This window comes from Canis lupus, chromosome 9, assembly GCF_003254725.2.
Source record: "Canis lupus dingo isolate Sandy chromosome 9, ASM325472v2, whole genome shotgun sequence".
In the NCBI taxonomy this organism is placed as follows: domain Eukaryota; kingdom Metazoa; phylum Chordata; class Mammalia; order Carnivora; family Canidae; genus Canis; species Canis lupus.
The window spans coordinates 38,621,330-38,629,614 of record NC_064251.1 but is presented as its reverse complement, the minus strand read 5'-3'; the positions used below and the strand labels follow the sequence as shown (position 1 = coordinate 38,629,614).

Below are 8,285 nucleotides of genomic sequence, written 5' to 3'. Positions count from 1 at the left end.
CCCAGAGTCTCCTATTTCTGTCTCTGATGTTTCCTCTTCCACGATTCCTCCAAGAAACCCTGGCCCTGTTTCCCCGTGGACTTTTCCATTTCTTCCACTGGGCTCGTGGCTGTCTCAGTGTCTTGGTGCCGGCTGTACTGCTAAGGTAAGGAGAGTTGCTTCCCCCAGCCACACTCCACAAGGCCCTCCGAGGAGCTCTGACCAGAGCAGGAGGCAACACCTTTGTCTTCCCCATCACTCACAGGAATGGAGGAATAAAACCAGCTCTTGGTAATAGGTAAAAAGCAGGAAAAATAGAAACCCTGTGGGTGTGTAACTTTATTGGCCTCATTTGAAGTGTTAACCTCAACCTTTCCTTCCTTCTACAGAGCTGTTAGTCACTAGGAGAATGGGCTCCTATGAGTGTTGCCTCCTGCCAGGGTCTCCCCCTCAGCAAGGGTGCTAATGAACACAAAGAGTCCAAAAGGTGAAAGGCCAAAGGCCTGGACTCTCCACCAGCAGGGGCTTTACCACAAATAATCCAGTGTGGACTTTGGGAAGGAGGATGTACCTGTCAGCTTTGCCGTCTCCTCTTGAACAGCATAGACCTATCAGCAGCATGTGGTTTCTTGCTTCTAGTCTGAGCATTTCCCAGGCAAGGTGTGAGCAAGGGAATTATGCTGAGCAAACCCCAAGAAACAGGTTTTTCAAAATCCTAATGTAGTAGAAGATGCACCTCACAATGAGCTGTGCAGACTTATGGAGTACTGACTCTACTATGTGCCCAGGACCGGGGTGGCTAGATAGGAAATGCTGACTTCCTTTGGTTCCTGGCTCCCCTGGATAATGTAAGTGGAGCTGAAGTGGTCAAAAGAAAATTCATGATTGGGTTGAGAGGAGTGGAGGCCAAGACCAAGCACCCCATGTCAGGAGAGGCCAAGTTTCCCTGTCTCTAGCTGAGATGTCCTATTGGATTGATTTGTGTGAGCTCTAGGAAGAGAAGGGAATATAGGCCTCAAGCCCTAGCTTTCACTGGAACCCTCTATCTGGACTCACACTGTTGCTGGGCCAGCAAGTATCTGCCTTTGATAGATTTTAGTTTTGCATTGTTGCAATAACCCTGAGAACCCAGAAGGTCTTATTCATCCAAGAGGCAGAGCTGGAGGCTAAAGGGACCAAGGATGGATGGGTTGGAAGTCTTCAGGGACTTTTCCTAACCAAACCCTATATAAACCAAGACACTTAGGAGACAACCCTGGCAAGGTTAGCACTTCTGCTCTGAATCAAGCAGGGACATCCTAGACTGGCTCTACTAGGGGAAGGGGGTCACCATGTAGGGGTCATTTGGAATTACCCACTCTGCAGATTCACTTGCAACTAAAAATCCCCATTCTTCTCCAGAACCCTATGGATTGACATTTCCAGGGTCTCTCTTTTCACCTGGAGCCCAGACTAACAACACACAGATGGACCTGTTTTTCCCATGACCTGCTGTCATTTTCCAGGGCAAGCTCTGAGGAAGCAGATTGCATTGTAACACCCATGGATAAGGAATGAAATCACGAAGACCTGCCTTACAGCCTATTAACCTTTTCCATGCCACATGGTGGAAGATTCCCCAGCAGAGGCAGAGATAACTGGAGTGTTAGCTGCTAGATTCCAGCGGATAAGCACACAATGCAGACACCCAGGGAATCTGAGCTCTTGGCCCACAGCTGGGTGGCAAGTCTTTGATATTCCTTTTGAAGCCACAATACCTTGAATAGAATCTCCAACTCCAGCACTTAACCCCATCTTCATTGTCCTCCTACCTAAAATTGAGTGATGATAACAGTACCTGCTGTATAAGGTTGTTTGAGGAGTAAATGATTTAATAGGTGTGAACCTATTAATAGAAGTGAACCTGCTGCATTGCGAGAATTCTATCAACCCACAGTGACTTCTCACGCAGTCGTCTGGGCTTTGTTGCGATTTCTGGATAACCTCATCACAAATATGATGCTTGGTAAAGAAAACGGCCAAACTACTGGTAAACTGGTGTTCATATCTATGATATATGGCAAATCCAGCAGGGCACCAAGGATGAGTCAGGGAGGGAGGTCTGAGGAGAGGTGAGAATCTTGGCTGAGGTGAGTCTTTGTCTCCCAGGGGAAATAAGAAGGTAAAATGCAGTGACCTTGCAGAAAGTGTGAGAGCCAGGAGACCCAGACCAGAGCTGGAAGTGCCCCTGCAGGCGAGTGGGAGCCATGGAGGAGGAGTGCCCAGAGCAAGGAATGGGGTGGATCTGGAGGAAGCAAGAGCAAACTTCTTCCCAAGGAAAATCAGGACTGATGTGTCCCCTTTGAATTAGGAATTAATTCAAACACCATCAAAATCTGCGCCGGGTTATGATTGCCAATGCGGTGACATATGACATATCCACATTTTAATACTTCAGACACACCCCAATAGCGACAAACAGGCTGAATATTCATGAGAAGCTGCAATCCGCTCAACCCAAATGCCTATAAAGCCTACCCCTCCCTCTCCATCCCTCCCTCCCTTCCCCATTGCCTCCCCCTCCTCTCCCCTCCCTCTCTTCCCCCCTCTCTCTGCCCCCAATTCTGGTACAGAGGTCATCTTGGCTAGGCAAATACTAGATTGTCAGCCAAGATTTATAACATGATCCTACTTTTTAAATGAATCTTTGGGGTATGCAGGACTTCACACACGCTTGAGTGACCATATTTTCCTGGATGTATGTACAGTGCTGTGCGCATGTATAGAGAGGAAACACGTTCTGAGGGAGAGCAGAGCAAAGCAAACAAGTGTCGGGGGGGTAACATCAAAAGCAGGAATCATCAAAGTGGTTTCACACAGTCCTCATATGTATGTTTATGCCAACAGGTCACACGACACAAACACATGATATTTCTTTGTAGTCTCCACATATTTAATTTTCTTACCTACTGTTACATTCCCAAAAGGCAGGTTCCTTTTCTATGTCCTATTGTCCAGGCAACCTTAATAAGCCAATTATATTGAATTATTCTCAATTAGGAAAGAGATAAAGAGAGAGGGCTAATTTTTTTTTTAAAGACAAAAAAATAAATCCCCATATAAGGAAAGTGTGCCTGATTTCTTGAGCGATTGTAAGAACTTCTGCGTATCCCCTTTGCTTTTGGAAACACCATCTAGTCCAAAATAATGCTTCGCATTTATTTATTCAAGAAATATTTACTGACACCTATAATGTGCCAGGCACCATTGCTCTAGACGCTGAAGGTACATCAGTGAACCAAATAAATAAAAATTCTTCCCCTTCTTGGGGCATCTGGCTGGCTCAGTTGGTGGAGCACGTGACTTGATCTCAGCATCGTGAGTTTGAGCCCCACTTTGGGTGTAGAGATTAATTAAAAAAAAAAAAAAAAAAAAAGAGGCAGGTGCACCGAGTGAACCGAGATGGCAGCTCCCGTGGATCTGGAGTTGAAGAAGGCCTTCACAGAACTTCACGCCAAAGTTACTGACACTCAACAGAAGGTGAAGCTTGCAGACATACACATTGAACAGCTAAACAGAACGAAAAAGCACACACATCTTACAGATACAGAGATTATGACTTTGGTAGATGAGACTAACATGTATGAAGGTGTAGGAAGAATGTTTATTCTCAGTCCAAGGAGGTAATTCACAATCAACTGTTAGAGAAACAGAAAATAGCAGAAGAAAAAATTAAAGAACTAGAACAGAAAAAAATCCTACCTGGAGCGGAGTGTGAAGGAAGCTGAGGACAACATCCGGGAGATGCTGATGGCATGAAGGGCACAGTAGGAAATCTCCAGCGAAGCTTCCAGCCCCCTCCCATTCCTGGCAAGGGCAGGTGGGGGGCCCATGTGGAGAAACTTCTCTTCTGCCCTGGTGGACTTTTTATTTGGATGATCTCATAACCCTGTGTTTTCTACTTCACCATGATACCCTTTCAGACCCCAGTTCTGTATTTTTTATCCTGGCTCTGTCTGCTACCCCTGTCCAGAACACTCTTCTCCCCTGGGGGTGAGTCACAAACTCCCAGGAGAAGGAGATGGGAGCCATACAGATAGGGGAGCTCTGCCCAAGCCTAACTAGTTATGCTCCTTAGACCAATAAAAGGCATGTGTCCCCCCCCCCAAAAAAAAAGACAAACAGGGGAGACAAGCACTAACTGTGAATGTATGTGTGATGACAAAACTATCTATGAAAAATCCAACAGGGAGGCTAGAGTTGCTGGAGCTGAGAGACACGGAGAACAGTGGGTCAGGAGGAGAGCAGGCTGTGGGACAAGACGGAAAATGACAGAAGGACCAAGGGACTTGTCACCATCTGAAGGGACTGCTGAGCTGCCGTGAGGACCTGGTTTTTACTCCAAGGGAGCTGGGAGCCTGCAGAGAGTTATGTACAGAGCAGGGACAAGATTTAACTTATGTTTTCCAGGGGGGGGGGGGTGTCCCTCTGGCAGCTGAGTTGTGGGGAGGGACCAAGAGTGATAGCAGAAAACCATCAGAAGACATGGCTGTCATCGGCCTGAGACCACGGGCGGCGGTGGAGGTGAAGAGAGGCAGTCTGATTGCGGGTGTCCTCTAAAGAGAGAGGATTTGGAGGCACCTAATTTCCCAGTGGTTTTCATGCAGAGAGTGAGAAAGAAAGACGTTGCAAGTTTGGGGGCCTGAACAAAGTAGGAAATAGAAATTGATGTTGTAGAAAGTGAAAAACAGAGTTGCTAGAGCACGGACTCTATGTCAGATATTCTTTAAAGTGGCACTTTAGGAAGCAACTTGGTAGGAGCTCATGCCATCATCCTGCTATTAGCGTAGCCCTGATGTGATGTCGGAGCTCTCTGAGGGAGGGCGACAATACCATGACATCCAATCATTCAGCCAACAGCATGTTTATTGAGTAATTACTATGTACTACATAGTCTTCTAGACATAGGGAGAAAAGCCATTTCAAAAGGCCACTTTGGGGACACCTGGGTGGCTCATTCGGTTGGGTGTTCAACTCTTAATTTTGGCTCAGGTCATGATCTCAGGGTTGTGAGATCAAGCCCCACATTGGGCTCCCTGTCAGCGGGGGTTCTGCATCTCCCCTCCCTCTGCCCCTCCTACCTACCCTTGCTCTCTCTCAAATAAACAAAATTTTTTAAAATTCATGATTATTTCACAATATATATAAATCAAATTACATGCTGCATGCCTTAAACTTACACACTTTTTTATGCCAATTATTTATTGACAAAACTGGCAGGGAAAAAATCATTATATTTGTAAAACACATTGCCTTGCCCAGGAAACATGAATGGTAAGGAGAAAGGTGATAGTTTCTTAATCTTTAGGACATCTACTTTCAAGAGGAGCCATACTTTGGAGAAGTTTGAATTAATAAGTAAATGAAAAACTTAAACGTGTTGCTCACGTTTGTATTAAGGAAGCAGAACAACAGGCTACCACTGTAGTTAGGGTTAACCATTCATCCACTTCTTTGTTCATCTAGTAAATATTTGCTGCTACTGTATAAAGTTGTGGTTAAGAGCTCAGGCTGGAGAGCAATACAAATCTAAGTTCAAATCCTGGCTTTGCCATTTACTAGATGTGTGATCTTGGGAAGTCTACTTAGCCTCTCTGTCTCTATATCTGAAAATAATGTTGTCATAATGATGAAAGAAGATGCAAGGTACATGAAGCCCTTTGCCTGGTGTATTAAGACCCGATTACTGTTAATTATTGGCATCCAGTCCTTCCGGGACTACCACTTGAGAAAACATGATGGGCCCCAACTCCACTGTCACTGACTGTCTTCCCCCTGTTCTAGGAGAACAGGGACTTGGTTTTTGTTCACTATTTGGGCCCCATCGTTTGGTACCTGGCATATATGAGGTACTCAGTAAATATTTTTTGAATGAATGAGTGTGTGTACGTATGTCATGGAGTTTACTAGTCAAATATCTGGAAAATGACCCACAGAATACCTACCACCACCACTATCTCAAACTCCTCAGACTTCAAAGGAAGGAGCAAGTCATTGTTATTACTATTTTTTTCTAAGATTTTATTTATTTAAGAGAGAGCACATGCATGGTGGGGAGGGGCAGAGGGAGAGGGAAAGAGAGAATCTCCAGCAGACTCCCTGCTGAATGTGGAGCCTGATGCGGGGCTCAATCCCATGACCCTGAGATCATGACCTGAGCTGAAACCAAAAGTCAGATGCCCAACCGACTAAGCCACCCAGGTGCCCCCTCGTTGTTATTACTTTTATAAATGGGGATATGAAGAGAAGAAATAGATAAAAGTGGAGGTCCTAGGTAATGTCTTATGGCTAGTATAGTTCTAGGGCTAATTAGACCATCTTGGAACCCATTCTGCCTCCTGAGCAGAAGGAAACCAACAACAGATCACTTCTAACTACCCATGGACTCAATCTCTATACCCCATCTGCAAATATTCCTATCATCCACAGGAAGATGTCCAGATTGCAATCTTCTCAAGGAGAGAACCCCTAGGCTATACCTATCTTCACCAGCCCAACCCAGGTCTTCATTCCCTTAAATGTGTTCTCTGTGTTTTCATTATGCAAAACATCTAAGTATGGTAGAGAGGCATGTAATAGATTCCCATTCACTCATTCATTCAACAAACCTCTTTTGCACATTGACTTTGAGCCAGTTTAGTGTGGTGGGTACTAGGGGTTCCAAGATGCCCTGAGGGAGTTCCCAGCTTGGCTGGGGAGACAGACAAATTAGCAGGTGATTGCAATGCAGTGTGTAGGTGTTAGAGTGGTAGGACAATGGAAGCAATTCTGTTTAGATAGAAATCAAAGAAGGTTCTTTGAAAGACACTTGAACTACGTCATAAAGAATGAGTGACAGTTCACCAGGCAGAGGGGGAGTGGGGAAGACTTTCCACGTCGAGGGACCACAACGAGCCAAATGAATGTACAAATCAATGAGCTTCCATTGTTGTTTCAGCCCAAACCTTCTTCTGTGTTCTGCATGCCGGGGACCCCTGCCTGAACTTCTCTTGCCCTGCTTCTATAAATCATGATCAGACACAGTGAAATATGTTCTCCAGGCTGCAGGGTCCTCGGGTCAAGGTAATGGGTCACTAGTCAGCTGGTGCCTCCAAGGAGTAGACCAGAGTCTGAGAATCAAGTATGTGGGCCCCACATCTCAGATGAGTGGAGGGAAGACATGGGGTAAGGCATGTGATGTTTACGTTCAGAAACTGCAAAGCCACTAGCTTGCAAAGTGTCATTACGTCTGCAGGTGGAGGGTAATTTTCTTGTTACTCAAGGACTCTTGATCGGGCTCAGAATGGTCTCTGGGGAATTGCTTTATGACCCAGAGCCAGGCAGCGATAGATAGGAGATGTGGTTTGCTGGGCAGAAGTTTACAAGGCAGGAAATTGCTTCACTGGGCACAACCATTCATAAGAAACACCTCTGGGAAAAGGAGACTAGGCTCTTGGCAGGTCTGCCCATGGCCATTTGTTTACATCAGCAACAGCCCATGTTCCTGGTTACACAATGTGGCAGCGTCACTTTGAGTGGGGGATCTTTGCCCCATGAAAGAATAAACACATTCCTCACTCGCAATGGAATTAGCAGACCTCACAGACTTTTCAGGGACTCTCCTGGAGGCCTTAATGTCATAGCAAGGTGACTCTAAACAAACTTAGCCCAAATTTGGTTGAATTCCCCTATAAATGGCAGTGCAGGTTCAGATGAAGATACTCCAAAGGTGAAGGGTAGAAAAATGTGACAGTCTTTTGTCAGGCAGTTGCCAAAGCCACTCTGGGTTTCTCAGGAACAATCCAGTCGCTGGTGTAGGGGTCATTGGTCAGTCTTTGGGGGAGGAGGAGATGGAACTATGTGTTGTTTGGACGCATTCCAAAGCCCATGTTTCCATTGTCCCACCAGCTCAGAGCTGAGTCTCGGAGTCCAGAGCTGTTCTGCACTAGAGACATCAGATCCACACATGTCATGGGGAGGAAAGATAAGGGGCAGTGGCCAGTGTCTCCAGAACCATGGGGGTCTGTCTGGCAAGTCCTGGAGGCCTCCAACCCAGCACTGCTCATTAGAATTAAGAGTCACACCCTTGGCCCTACTCCTTCCTGCCCCATTGGTAGCCACATCTCGGTCTCGTGCTGGCCAGGTGAGCTTCAAGGGGCTGCTTCGCTTCTCTGAGGCCTCAGGTTCTGTCTCTGTGAAATGGGGAACTTAACATGTCACTTAGATTCACAGCTCTAAAGTGAGGATCCAGTGAGACTCTGAATTTTGTCACAAACGTGTTCGCACAC

At 46.0% G+C, this 8,285-nt stretch overlaps 1 pseudogene; it reads left to right on the top strand.

Annotated features, from left to right (window-relative positions):
• Positions 1-3,160: 3,160 nt before the first annotated feature.
• LOC112655467 (prefoldin subunit 1-like) lies at positions 3,161-3,789 on the top strand (annotated as a pseudogene).
• Positions 3,790-8,285: the final 4,496 nt, after the last annotated feature.